Here is a 15,145-nt window from a genome sequence, read left to right on the forward strand (position 1 = left end):
TTTGTAGACACATGTCACAAACAGTTGTTAATACATTGGCAAAAACAAGACTATCACCCTTCTGGTTCAGATTCTATATTTGAAATGGGGAATGGTATGGAATTTTGAGGATATAACAGCATCTGCTACCTGGTATATATAGTGCACAGTTTACTAAGAGAAATTAAATTTTTCTTGCAAAGTTTCCAATAATTCAACTAACTGTCATGAATATTACCATAAATAGAAATGCGGGAAAACAATTGCCAAGATAGATTTTCTGGTTAAATACAGATCAATAGTCTTTTATGAATGTATGTGTGTTTTCAAGTCAATATTGATTCCTGACAATTGACTGGACTTATCCTAGAAAATTTATTGGCCAGAAGTGGTTTGCCATTGCCTTCTTTGTAGGGCTCCAAGAGCAACTGGCTCAAAGTATCAGCTGGTTTTGTAGAGATTGGATTAGATTTCATGGTTTCTAACCTACTATTTTAACCACTATATAAAACTGGTTCCAAGTGTAACTCTTAATAAATCTCAAAAGCGGGTTCAACCTTTTTGGCTGTCAGAGTAGGAAATTCTATAGCATATTGTAAGCACTTCTACCAATTACTGTCATTGAATACTGGATTGATACAATAACTTGATTGTTGTACCTGAACAAATCTTTATATATTAAAAACAAAAGAAAACTCCAGAAATCTTGATATTTCAGGTGGGGAAACCAAATGAAAAATTATTGAAATTGTTTCTGTTTATGGCTTTCAACTATGCATTTCAATTGTATCAACACCCACCGTCATTTTCATCCTCTCTACTTGAAAGTAATTGTATTAATGATTTAATATATTATTTACTCTCATGGTGTAATATAACCATTGCTGTAAGCAATTCTTGAAGTTGAATTCTAGATAATGCTGCTATATCTTATTAACAACAGAGCTCTTTAATTCATGTAGAAGTGTTTTCAGAACATGCTTTCACCCTGCTTTAAAGAGGACAATGATTTTTATCAGCAGAGATTAGATGTTAGAGAAGATGGAGACAACTAATGTTATTCTTTTAAATGTGTTTATACTTTAGTGGAAAGGCTAAATGTGAGAAAATTCACTTATCCCATTTAGATCATTCTGTATAACATAAACAGAAAAGGAAAGACTTTGTGACTGATCTCTTCTGAAATGCTGATAATATATTCCAAGTAACCCTGTAATACCTAAAAGAAATGTCAGTATGTACAATATACAATTCTTTAGAATAGATTCTCCACATAGGATATCTATACTTGGACTTCCTGCTGTACTTCCAGTGCCATCGGAGGCATGGACCACGAGCTCCGCTGCCCTACTCTGAGCTCTCCCTGTTGGAGGGCTCTGAAAGGACCCATAGCCACCCTGTAGGGGTGATGAAGTAAAGGGGGGCACCTTGCAGGTAGAGGAGAGCTGCATCTCTCCTCCCTGACTTGGAAAATCCCTCTTATCTGAAGACGAGGAGCAGCGGCAATCAATATGGCTGCCATGAAGCTGGGGACAGTCAGAATACCTAAGACAGTGCAGAAGCAAAGAGATCAGTGAACAGAGACTGTGTTATTGGGTGAAATGATTCATTTTCCTTTACAAATTACCCCAAGGATAAAAAATCCTAGAGAAGAGACTCTAAAAATATCACTGTTTAAGCAGTGGAAGAAAATATTTTTAAAGAGATTTATGCTGAAAAGTAAGCTGAGAGCACCATCTATTGACGAAAGGAAAAGTGACTCCTAGACTCCTGGAAATTTACAGAGGAGAAAATATTTGATATTTGGTGGCTGTGATTTCTAGCTGTTTGTTGTTTTATGTTTATCAGAGGTGGAAATAAGAAAGACATTTTATAATTTTATAATGGTGTAGGGTTTCCTGCCTGGGCAGGAGGTTGGACTAGAAGGCCTCCAAGGTCCCTTCCAACTCTGTTGTTATTACTATTATTATTAAAAGAGATGCTGGGAAGCTAGAATAAAAGACTAAGACTACAGAATAGACATAAGGAAAATATCTTGGATATCAGAGTATTGAGTAAATACTAGAATTGGCCCATTTAAACATTTAAATGAACAATGGACCTTGTTTGGAGATTTGAGTGAAAAAAATATCTGCTGGAAAAAAGGCGGTATGGAAATTTGAGAGGAGAGAGCCATTTAATAAACCATACTTCTAGGCTTTTGGACTTCCTGAATTCGATTGAGGTGTGATTGTTTATTCCACTTTTGTTGCTATTATGACTGGAGTTGAAGGAACAGCTGTGGAAATGAGGGGATTTCTTAATGAGATGACCTTGTTCCAAGATATTATGGATTTAGTCGATGGCATGGATCAGAAAATGGAAAACATTTAGCAAAGAACAATGAACAAAGACCAAGCTGCCCATGAACTGGTGGAAACAACAGAAAGATTGGAAGAAATGGACCATTTAAGCCAACAAATGGAACACGAACAGGGAAAAAAGTATGGATCAGAAAAATCAGCAAATAAAGCAACAGCTGAATGAAAAGGAGGACCAGATAAATGAGAAGCAAAAGGGGCGGAACGAACAGGTGGTTTGGCCACATCAACAAATAAATCAAGGACTGGAGCAAAAAATAGGATTCTTTCTGACAAAGAAAGAAAGACTGAAAAAAATAAAACAGATAAATCAGCAACTGGAGACAGGAAGATACCTTTGATAAGGAGATTGGGATATGGGCAGACAACTGGGAAAATTGGCAGCACAAGACTGTATTGGGAGAAAAGTTTAGATTGAACGAAAAAGAGATAGATGAAGATAGAGATAAAGATGAGGAGTGTGGGAGACAAGTTAAAAAATGGATAGGAATTGTAGCACTAAAGAGAAGAGATGATGGATAGAAAAATTGTCCTTTAAATATTAAAATAGCCTGATCGTAAGCTAAGGAAGCAGAAATAAAATTAGATAGGGGAAACATTAGAATATAAATTGTTTATAGAACGAATAAAAATAATAGAAAGATTAGACCCTATCTAGACCCGTTCCAGTCCGGTTTCCGGCCCGGTTACAGCACGGAGACGGCTTTGGTCGCGTTGGTGGATGATCTCTGGAGGGCCAGGGATAGGGGGTGTTCCTCCGCCCTGGTCCTATTAGACCTCTCAGCGGCTTTTGATACCATCGACCATGGTATCCTGCTGCGCCGGTTGGAGGGATTGGGAGTGGGAGGCACCGTTTATCGGTGGTTCTCCTCCTATCTCTCCGATCGGTCGCAGACGGTGTTGACGGGGGCAGAGGTCGGCCCGAGGCGCCTCACTTGTGGGTGCCGCAGGGTCGATTCTCTCGCCTTTTGTTCAACATCTATATGAAGCCGCTGGGTGAGATCATCAGTGGCTTCGTGTGAGGTACCAGCTGTCGCTGATGACACCCAGCTGTACTTTTCACACGGGCCACCCCAATGAAGCTATTGAAGTGCTATCCCGGTGCCTGGAAGCCATACGGGTCTGGATGGGAAGAAACAGGCTCAAGCTCAATCCCTCCAAGACAGAGTGGCTGTGGATGCCGGCACCCCGGTACAGTCAGCTGCAACTGCAGCTGACTGTTGGGGGCGAGGCATTGGCCCCGACGGAGAGGGTGCGTAACTTGGGCGTCCTCCTGGATGAGCCGCTGTCCTTTGAAGATCATTTGGCGGCCGTCTCCAGGAGAGCTTTACCAGGTTCGCCTGGTCGCCAGTTGCGCCTTTCTGGACCGGGATGCCCTATGCACGGTCACTCACGCCCTCGTGACGTCTCGCCTGGATTACTGCAATGCTCTCTACATGGGGCTCCCCTTGAAGGGCATCCGGAGACTGCAGTTAGTCCAGAATGCGGCTGCGCGGGTGATAGAAGGAGCCCCTCGTGGCTCCCGGGTGACACCTATCCTGCGCAGACTGCACTGGCTACCTGTGGCCTTCGGGTGCGCTTCAAGGTGTTGGTGACCACCTTTAAAGCGCTCCATGGCATAGGGCCGGGCTATTTACGGACCGCCTTCTGCTACGAATACCTCTCACCGACCCGTGCGCTCTCACAGAGAGGGACTCCTCAGGGTGCCGTCAGCTAGACAGTGCCGTCTGGCGTCGCCCAGGGGTAGGGCCTTCTCTGTGGGGGCTCCCGCCCTCTGGAACGAGCTCCCCCCAGGACTTCGCCAACTCTCGGACCTTAGAACCTTCCGTCGTGAGCTTAAAACACACTTATTTAGGTGCGCAGGACTGGACTAGGTTTTTTAGATTTTTAAATTTTTGAAATTTTAAATTTTATATTGATTTTAATTGGTTTTGGTAATCAGGCTGGTTAGAATAAGTTTTTTATTTGTGTTTTAATCTGTATTTATATGTCCTTTTTATATGCCTGTTAACCGCCCTGAGTCCCTCGGGAGATAGGGCGGTATACAAATGTGATCAATAAATAAATAAATAAATAAATAAGAAGTTTACAGTAATATAATGAGGGGTACATAAATTTGATTAATGTGATAAGAGATTATTAACAATGTTAGCGTGAATTGGATCAATATGAATGATACCTAATTAAATTTGATCATATATAATAGAGAAATGTTTAGATTGAACGAGAAAGATACAGATGAAGATAGAGACAAAGACAAAGATGAGGAGTTAGGCATTTTTTGTTTATGTATATTGTATTAATTTTAATGTTCCAAAACTCAACATATCATACCATTTTGCAAATGATAGGCCATATTGTGTCATTGTTTTTCTTTTTTTACTATTTTCCTTAATGAATTCATTTATTCCACGGAAGTATTGTTTTCAGAAAACTAAACTTAAAATCTGAAATGAAATAAAAAGATGAAATGGAACTTTCTAAATGTGAAAACATTTCATATTTATTTTTAATTTGTTGTTTGTGTCACTTTTTTGGAACAAGCAACATTATCTTAAATGCTACCATGCTGTTTTCTAATTGCTGTTTCCTTAATTTATGATACTATATTTATTTTTGAAGAATTAAGATATTTTTTGTTGAGTCATTAAAAAAAATATTTTTGTGAGTACAATTCATTGAGCTAAATAGAAAATTGAATCAACATTATTAGCTGAAAAGTATTGTACATTTAATAAAACAAAAAAATATGTATATATCTTATGCAACAGGAAACGTTTATTTATTAATGGTACATTTACACTGAGAGCAAAATATCCAGGTTACATATCATGCATTAAAAATTAGCGCCGGTGCATCTCATATGAAGGGAAAAACTGTGGATAAATAGTATGTACACTTCCTCTTGCATGTGGTTTTGGCAAACAAAGAATGTCATATGCATTAAGCTTGGAAAGCAAGCTTAACAATTAGAATGAAACTATAAGATGTGTTAAAACAGATTACTTCCAAGTGGGCAAGCAACTATTTTCCAAGAAGAGAATGAATTTCTGCACAGTCAGCAAGAAACTTGTTAAATTTCCATCTTCAGTGACAAAATAAAAATAAAAAACGCAAAATGCTTTCATTAGCCAGGGAACACCCTATCTGCTGTTTGCCATAACATATCTTTCATCCATGAATTTAACATAAGAAATCCTGTAAGTTTGCTCCAAATATGCATTCATTAGATCTCTCTCTCTCTCTCTCTCTCTCTCTCTCTCTCTCTCTCTCTCTCTCTCTCTTCTATAGTGCATAAAGTATATTTGCAGATTAAAGCAAAAGAAATAGAGCCTTCTCCTTCAAAAGCTTTCTTTATAAATGTTATCAGTGGCAGAAAAAAGGGTGTGGAAAGCTAATTACATGAGTCAGAACAAGTGAGGGCTAGAAACAAAAACCTTTAGTTCGTTTTTCAGCTGCCCTATGTAATTAGACTGAAACATTTTCCCTGCAGTAAAGTAGAGGTACCATCTCATATTCTAAACTCGCCATCTGAATATTGGATGTCCTTGATTAAACCGGTTAGCAGCAGCTTCTTGCTAGGTTTTAGGAAGAGACTTTTAAGGCCCATTGTACCTTTATATGTTCTTGGGCTTGCATTGTCTTGCATCTAACTTTTAATTTACTTCTGAGAGCAGTTTATAATTTGGCTTAACATGGGCAAAATATAGAAAGGCTACTTTCAATTTGAGATATATTGCCTCTTCTTGTGTATATATTAATGTAGCTCCAGTGGTGAAATCTGAACCGGTTTGCCACCGGTTCACTGGCTGCGCATGCAAGCTGCGCACCAAATGCACAATGTGCATGCATGCACAGTTCACACCAAAAGGAGGCTTGGGAAGGTAAGTAGAGCAGCAGGGAGTGATCAGCTGTGCCGCACGATTTAGATTCACTAGAAAGCAGAATTTTAAATCTTGCAGCACAGCTGATCATTGGAAATACCGGTTTGGAGGAACCGATAGCTTTTTTAAAACTACCAGTTCTCCTGAACCGGTAGTTTTTATCACTACCAGTTCACCCAAACCTGTGCAAATTGGTAGCATTTCACCACTGTGTAGCTCCCATTATATATTTCTAATAATCCACCAAAATTCAAGAGTAGATTCACTGTAATATACAATTTACTCCAGAAGGAGTTTGAAATACTAACCTCTTCAGATAAAACATATGTCTATCATCCAAGAAAAATTAATAAACAAATAAAAATAAAATAATAAGACTATCGAACATCCATATCTGTTTATCCCAGCTCCTTGGAAAGGAGTTGACAAGTCAAAAAAAAAATGCCAAAATGCCAGTCTAAGCATCTGGCTGACTGTGTAATGGACAATAATAAAATAAACCATAATTAATAATTTAAAAATAATTAAAAAGAAAAGAAAAGAAACAACAACCAAAAAACTTAAAGGCAGACTCTATGGACCACTGGATCTTTCTGCCATCAGTTTTCTATATTGAAATGTCTTTGAATATTAGTAGTTCAGGTTAGTCATTATATTGTTAGTTTGAGCTCCGAGCCTGGTGATTTGGTTGCAAATGTTTCGTCCCCATTCTTCAGTGCAGAGTTTTCTACGTTTCTATGCTAAAATTATATTTTTGTAAATAAACATTGCTTCATGAGTTAAACATTATCTACTAATTTTATGTATACTTAAATTTTAAATACTTTAATACCATTCTGACAATGGTCAGAAAATGATATATCATGACCCAGGTATCCTTCTTGTGGCCAGGTTAATATGTATTCAAAGATGTCTACACAACCAATTATGTCAAAGTGTTAATAGATGCATTGTGACATTATGATGCAAATCCTGCCCGATTTGATGTTCCAATGCCAATATCAATATCAGATTCAAGTATATATTTTATGGTTTCATCAGCTGTTCTACATTCTCTTTCTATTTTATTGCTAAGCATAGCATAAAAAATGCCTTTCTGTTTTATCTTCATCCCCAGCTGGTAAGGGCAGTCTAAAGTTACCTTTAGCTGTCATATGTTTAAGTAGTATCTTCCCTCTACTTCAAACACAATTTTGGCCATGGGAATAATTTAGATGTTTTCACAGCAAGTCTGCAAAGATATAATCAGCAATTGGGAATTTCCAGCTCTTATTGGCAAATTTAGGCTGTTGCCAAATGCTCCTTCCCTTCAAATCCATGGGCAATGTTTTGGACAGTGGGAAGTTCAGCTTTTCCCCCTATGCCAGTCAAATCTCCAAAATCATGGAGAAGATGGAAACAGTATATCACTCAGAGGTGGGATTCAGCTGGTTCACACAGGTTCAGGCGAACTAGTTGTTAAATTTTTGTGCAGTTTGGAGAACTGGCTAATTGCATCAGTGGATGGCTCTGCCCTGCCCCGCCCCGCCCTGCCCACTCACTTTTATCTTGCCTCGCCCACCTTGGCTGATGCTTAGAAACATGCCAATTCCTTTGCCAATCCTCACCTAGCTGCCTTCCATGTGGCCACTCTTTACCTGGCCTGAGAAGGTAAAGCCGATGGTGGTGGGGTCCCACCGTGCTTGGCCAAAGGACCTGGGGAGAAACACGGCAAGGCTTGGCCAACTTTTGGGCCTGGCTTCAGGAGGGAGGCCCAAGAGAAAGTGCCTGGCCTGGGTGTACAGCACCCCAGCACAGCGCTCTCCCCCAAGGGTCATCTGCCCAGAAGCAGCAAGTCACCCTGCCAAGGGTTGGATGCAGGACCCAAAGTGTAGGGGAAGGCTAACAGGTGGCAGCTAAGAGCCAGGCCCAAAAGGAAGCCAAGCTTTGCCATGTTGCTCCTGAGGTGGCCCTTCAACCAAACAGGCAGGTCCAGACCAAGTGTCTGTTCCACAGTATGCTGCTTTCCAGATTTAATTTTGGAGCCACCGAGAGAGGGCAACCCACCACATTCAGTCCCAGTGACATCCCCAAGCAGTGATCCCTGCCACTAATGTGCGAGTCAGCCAGCCTAGTCCAAGCCTGCCAGATGCTCTTGGCCTGTCCCCCGGGGCCCGTGAGCAAAGGAACAATCGTTCTCTACCAGTGGCCCGAGCCCACCCACCCAGTCAGGTTGTGGTAGTGTCTGGCCTCCAAGCCACCCTCTAGCCTATGGAATGGCAGCAGTATCTTCCCTCCTCATCCCAGAAACAGTATAGCCTCCACGTTCTTTGCTACCCAGTTGCCTTGGAAGTGAGGGAGAATAAAGAGGTCAGACAGCAAGCTCAAGCATCGCTTGCTGTGCTCTCCCACCTTGCAAAGTGAAACACCTTTTCTTTTGCCACGCAGCCCTCCCAGTTTTTGAGACTGCAGCGGCTCCCTAAATGAGAAAGCTGGCTGCAAGATGAGGGGAGCCAGGAAAAGAAAAGGCAGCAGAGGCAGGAGAGCAAAGCATGTGAGTGAATCTTCAGCGTGCCAGCTGATCTCTTTATTCCCCCTAAATCCCGAGGCAGCCATCTGGAATGGCAGCAGCATCACATGTAGCTGCCTTTTCTCTGGCCATGCAATGTTTGAGACTGCAACGCCCTAAAGATAATGGTGCTGTGGCAGCGGGGTGGGGGACAATGCAGGTGGGTTGAAGTGGCAGTAGTGATGGCTGAAGCCTTAGTGTGCAGAAGCAAAATGCAACTTATTTATTTATTTATTTAAATTTATGGTCATTGTACATATATACACAGTATATCCATACAACGAAATTAACATAACATCCAGAGACCAAGACCAACACAGATGACAATCCCCAGATACACCCCCACCCACCAAAAATTCCCCACCCCTTTGCGCTGCCCATTCCCCCTACATTTGCAAATGTACAACTGTACATTTGGTACATTTGTGCCAGCTGGTGGTGCCCAAGGCAGCCCTCAGTTTCTGCCACTTCGGCTTGGAACTGGAAGCCATGGCCAGGGTCAGTCCTAGCATTGCTGTCCATCTCAGCTAGAAATCTCGAATAAAGCTGAGAATGAACACCTGTGTTGTGGCCAATCTGAGTGCTAGATAGGCAGGTGCAGGCCCCCTGCAAACTCCATCATCTGACGAGGAACCCATCCAAAGTTTCGCTTAGTGAGTCACCAGGACTCCTGATGACAGGATGGGATCCTTCAGGCATTTAGCTTGGCCACCTATTAGCTCCAGCCCCGCCCTCCACCTCAGCGAGTAGTGCACAAAACTTCAGCTGAGCTCCTCAAAAGACAGAGTTTGCAGTGGGCTGATTTAGTACCCGGGCTGACTACAACACAAGCGTTCATTCTTGGTTCTGAGATTCATAGCTGTAATGGACAGCAAAGCTAGGTTTGTCCCATGCATCAATCCTGCAGACTAAACAGGAAAAGGGGGCAGAGAGAAACTGTCCCATTGGCAAGGTACGCGCTTGTCGGAGGGGGGCAGAAATTTTTACTTCAGCCTCCTGGTGTGGTGCTGGGCTTTGGCTGAAGGCTGGAAGGAAGTGCCACTGGCTTGCTTATGCTCTCCCTCCCCAGTCTAGCTTGATGCAGGTGGTAGCTCATATTGTCCTTTTCAAGTCTGCTATGGGTGAAGCTGAGCATCAGTGAGGGATGGCTTTTTGCCTAGTTTGTCTGACTGTTGGGGGGAAAACAGACAGGGGAGGAAGCCATTTTCCTCCTGAGCCAAACAAACCTAGGCAAAAAGTCAGCCCTCACCTGCATGCAGCTTTACCAAGGTTTGGAAAGGGCAATGTGGCTCCACCTGCATCAAGCTAGACCCAGGGGGGAGAGTGTGAGTGAGCACCGAGGAGACCATGGGAGGAGGGAAGCCAGACAAAGGGGCAAGCAAGGGGTACCCACAGAATGCTGAGGCACATGCACTTTCCCTCAGCCTCCTTCTTTCAAGGGCTCCACTCAGCTCCCCTCCTGCTTCTCCGTCTCTCGTCTCACCCCATTAGCCAGCTTTATTGATCAAATTTATTGATCAAATTTATATACCGCCCTATCTCCCGAAGGACTCAGCTTGCCAGTGGGAGGTGAGTGGATGGGCTTTATTGCATTCCAGGTATACTTCCCACCCAAACGGCATGCTGTGCTTGCAATGGGGGGAGTTGTTTAAGGGAGGCAGCGGGGGAATGTGGGTGGTGTCAGAGGAACCACTTTTGAGCCATTGGTTTTTTTGAAGCAGAGAGACTCCCTCTAGTTACTCCCTCTAGTTGCCTAGGCAGAGGCACGCTTCCCATTTTGGTTGCCCCCTATAGGGAAAATTAAAAATTAAAAACCTTGTGGCTCGGGCCTGGCTGCTGGGCTAGTGGCAGAACTTCCGTGCCCAGGATAGACCTGCCACACCATCCATAAGTGCATATTCACCGGCAACAAATGGTGTGTACAAAATTAGAAGCTTTGCCTCCCCTGGGCAGTAGAGCCGCATCTCTCATTAGTGCCAGAGTGGATGAGGAGAAGGCATGGCATGCCTACCAAAAAGTCTTTCTGACAGACTCACCTGTAGCAGAGATGAAAATGTCAACTGTCTCTAGTCCCTAAGGGAGAGAGATATCTGATCCAACTTCTGTGTGTGTGTGTGTGTATGTGTGTGTGTGACAGAGAGAGAGAGAAAGAGAGAGAGACACACAGAGAGAAACAGAGAGAGAGAGACAGAGAGAGAGAGACAGAGAGATCCTATCCAATCTTGGAGAGCTATATCAGGGCTGGCAGCAGTGTGCTCTGTCTTTCTCTGTCACACACACACAGGTTGGAACTTTCTTGCGTCCCATGGCCCCACCCACTGGAGACCCCTGAATTCCCTCTCCAACCCCATCTGCCCCATACAGGCACCACACATGCAAGTGGCATAGAAGTGGCCATGCCTACCCAATCACATGATCACACAACCATGCCTACCCAGCTGGTCATTAGGACAGAGAACTGGTTGTTAAATTATTTGAATCCCACCACTGAAATTCCTCCATTCCTCTGGACTGTCTGAATATAGGACAGTAAGAGAAATGGAGAGACAAGATCTTTCATCTGCCTGCCTCTGATTCCATGGAGTTGCTTTATGTGACTAGAGACTTGTGGACCAGCTTCCCATAAACAGTACTTGTCAGAAAGTGCATTTCCCATGGTATTTGAAACACAGTAAAATTGAAAAGATAAACATATGATAAACCTCAAGTTGGGCAAGCCCTTTCTACTATTCAAGCTACTGTTGAAGATGAGTTCGCTGAAGTTCTGGAAAACTTCTGGAGTTCTGGAAAAAAAAGAGATAAGACCCAGGTTAAAAAATTGTTTGGAAAACAGGTGATAGACAAGGGGCACTGATTGCAAGGGATGTCTTCCCATCCTGTCAATGAGTAAGAGAGACATCAAGCGATAGAAAAGCTTAAAAAAACAGAGAGGAGGGACAGTTGGAAAAGCGTTCAGTATGCCAGAAATGTAGTTACTTTTTTCCAAGGTTGTGTCTCAAAAGACAGTCTTCTTCTGTCAAGTCAAACCAGCTTTTAAAAAGCTGTTCATAGCACCAAATTTAATTGCTTCAAGGAGGAATCCTCTACATTTTATTTACGGTAATTGTTAACTATGTTGTCAAAGCTTAATCCCCAGGGAATAAATTTAAGGGTTTTACAGTAGAGTTGCTGTGCTTCCTTAGAAATATACTTCACACCAGTGAAGTGTTTTAATGTTTTATTCTAATATTTTATCCTATCCTTTGAATGTGTAACTCCCAGATGGTTGATGCTGATTTGTTTTCTATTCAAAAAATTTAAAGCACTGTGAAGGGCCTGGGGAAAAGAAAGTGAAAAATTTCAAATGCAGAAGGCAAGCAATGATTCCCACATTTAGAAACACTTCTACATACAGAAAGAGGTATTGACAAAGGAGAATATTTGTAGTTCAGGGTTGAATCGTGGGGTCCTTGGTGTTCTCTGAGCTTTGTTGTTTTCTTGAAGATATTTGATAACATTATCAGTGCTAATAGGGAGTGGGGTTTGCTTTTATTTTATATACTAGTGGCTTGTCATATCAGTGTTGGTAGAAGTGGTCTTAGTAGTTCTTTAATTGGGCTATTATTTGCTGTTAGCTTATTTGCTGTAATAAAATTGGTAAATGGATACATGACACAATCTTGAAATGTCAATCATCAATGACAGAATTTATGATGCAAGAGCAATACTGCTGTATTTACAGAAATAAGTTTCTGTTACTGTTTTTTCCTTTGATTATTTTATTTAATTATGAGAATACACTTTATTTTATTCAATGCTGTTAGAATCTATAAACATTTTTAAGAATATATATATACTGAAACATCTTAATATACACATAAAACAATTTATTAATTAATTATTTAATAAAATAATTTAATTAATTAGTTCAATTTACCTTTGGGGCACTTTGGTGTAGTGGCTAAGGCACCAGGCTAGAGACCAGAAAACTATGAATTCTAATACTGCCTATAGCACAAAGCCAGCTGGTTGATCTTGGGCCAGCCACTCATACCCTAAGAAGGAGATAATGAAAAACCACTTCTGAAAAACCTTGCCAAGAAAACTGTAGGGATTAGTCCAGGCAGACACTAAAGGTCAAAAACTGACTGTCGTGTCCCACTCCTCTGCTGACGGCCGGGTCGGGGAAGTCCGTATCAAGCGGGCCTCTGCAGCTCTGCCAAAGTCCTATCAGAGTTCTCAAGGCAGGCAGGAGACCAGGAAGTGACTTCAGCAATCCAAGTTAGACTTTGCCTGACTCAGAGAATGCCAGAAAGCAGATCCTTTATATAGGCCATGGGGTGTGGCTCCATGACAGCACTTATCCAGGCCTGCCCCTCCATGACTCAGCACTTATCCAGGCTGACGTCGTCTCTCAACTCTCCAGAAGCGAGGATCTCTCCAGCCTCCAGCTGTTGGCAATCCTAGCTCATGACTGGCCTCACATTCTTCAGGTTCACATGCTGTGGGGGAGGGGTTTAGTTGCTCCATGCCTGGGCATAGTGCCAGGACTGGGGGCTGAAGGCACATCAGGCCTTTCGTCTTGCTCGGCCTGTCCGGGCATGGTGCCAGGGCTGGGGCCTGGAGGCATGCCAGGACATTCTTCCAAACGATCAGCGTCCGGCAGGAGATAAGAGGGGCCCGGCTGCGGCAGGGGGAGCGAGCGAGGCACAACACTGACTCAAAGACACAATACACTACCAACCAACCCACTTCTTGCTTTACACTGAATTTGTTTGCATATACACGTGTACACTTGGACACTGCAAAGCTTAAGATTTGAAAGGGAAAGTTGAACATATGCGGGCATGTAGCATCTGTTGGCAACTCCTTAAACCAAACTTATCTTTTCAAAGAATCATGCTGCAGCTGCAAAACTAGTTATGCAGGGGAAGTTGCCGCTGCTTTAAATTAAACATGTGCTTTCCTTTGCATTGTTCTACTCGAAAATTGAAAAAATAGGTGAAAAGCTAAAGTCGTTTAAAAAGAAAAAGATTAAATTCTCACTGAAGAGAAGATGGGAGATAGCCAAGAATTAACAAGTTACAGAATCCATGTTGTTAAGATATCTGTAATTAAGATTATAGATCAGCATATTTTATAGAAGTATTTATCAACCTTAGCAACTTTTCAGACATATGGACTTCAACGTCAAGCTTGCCTTGAATTCTAGGCGTTGAAATCCACACGTCTTAAAGTTGCGAAGGTTGAGAAACACTGTCTTACAGTATTGATGTGGGTTTTGCCCTCATATGTCTTCGAGGAGAGGGAATCCACATATAACATGGCATCATAGTACGGAAGGAAAAGTAATTAAAAACCTTAATATCAGATGTTTTTTTCCAAGGTTCTCCTGGTAAAAGGCATCAGTCAAACTGAATTTTCTGACCCATTGCTAGCTCTTTTCAATTCCTAGCCTTTTAACCAAGGATTTTCCCCTGCAATCCAGACATAAGAAAAATAGAAAGGAAAATGGTTTGGAGTAAAAAAACACCACCACCATTTAATAGAATTTAACAAATCTCTTGGTTACCCTGAAATGTGAGAAGTAGCTCTGCAATTTGTTCATGATACAAAAATTTGAAGGAAAAAGAATGAAGCCTATCTGGAAATATAAGAAGAAGGAGAAGCAGTAATCATAATAGAAATTTCCAAATACAGTCAATAGAATCTTACTGGACCCCTTTTCCAATGTTGTACAATTAGAACTTGTACAATCCAAATTTCCAAGACCAGTCTTTCAAGTCCCCAGATGTGTCTCTAATGTCAGGAATATGAAATCAGAGGCTAGAATGTGGTTGACCATATTCAAATATTGACGCAAAGTATCCTATTTCCCCTTTCACCTTGCTCCATTAAATATGAGTGATAATTTTATATCCACCAGGAAAAATCTCAAGCTTGGGCTTCTGTCCAGGTCTTCTCCTCAACATAGGATAAGATCAGGCCAAGCTCTCATTAATCACTTTGCAGGAGATAAAGAACAACAATGGAATCTAGCCAGGACTCCCATCTTTACTGACAGTGATTCAACAAGCTCTCTGCCTTCCCTATACCTACTTAACTAAATTCCAAGTACCTAAACAGGAGGGCAATTACTTGGATAGATGTCATGCCCTCTCCTTAGCTGTCCTTGAAGACCAATTCAGGACGATTCCATATCTGGAGAGACAATACCTCTGTGACTCTGGATACAAAGAAACAATAGATCATGTGCCATTACAGTGCCATTTCTACTAGCCTCATCTCAACATTGCCCTAGCTGCACAGGACAACTCAATACCTTGCTGCTATTTACAATATACCAATTCTTCTACAATATACTCTGTTGACAGGTTCTGCACAGCTGTGCTTAA

General features: G+C 41.9%; 1 protein-coding gene across 3 annotated transcripts in view; it reads left to right on the top strand.

The window, feature by feature from the left end:
• The window catches only part of CXADR (CXADR Ig-like cell adhesion molecule), a 365,654-nt gene that overhangs the window by 290,290 nt on the left and 60,219 nt on the right, over positions 1-15,145 (top strand). The window lies entirely within an intron of this gene.

This window comes from Ahaetulla prasina, chromosome 5 (assembly GCF_028640845.1).
Source record: "Ahaetulla prasina isolate Xishuangbanna chromosome 5, ASM2864084v1, whole genome shotgun sequence".
Classification (NCBI taxonomy): domain Eukaryota; kingdom Metazoa; phylum Chordata; class Lepidosauria; order Squamata; family Colubridae; genus Ahaetulla; species Ahaetulla prasina.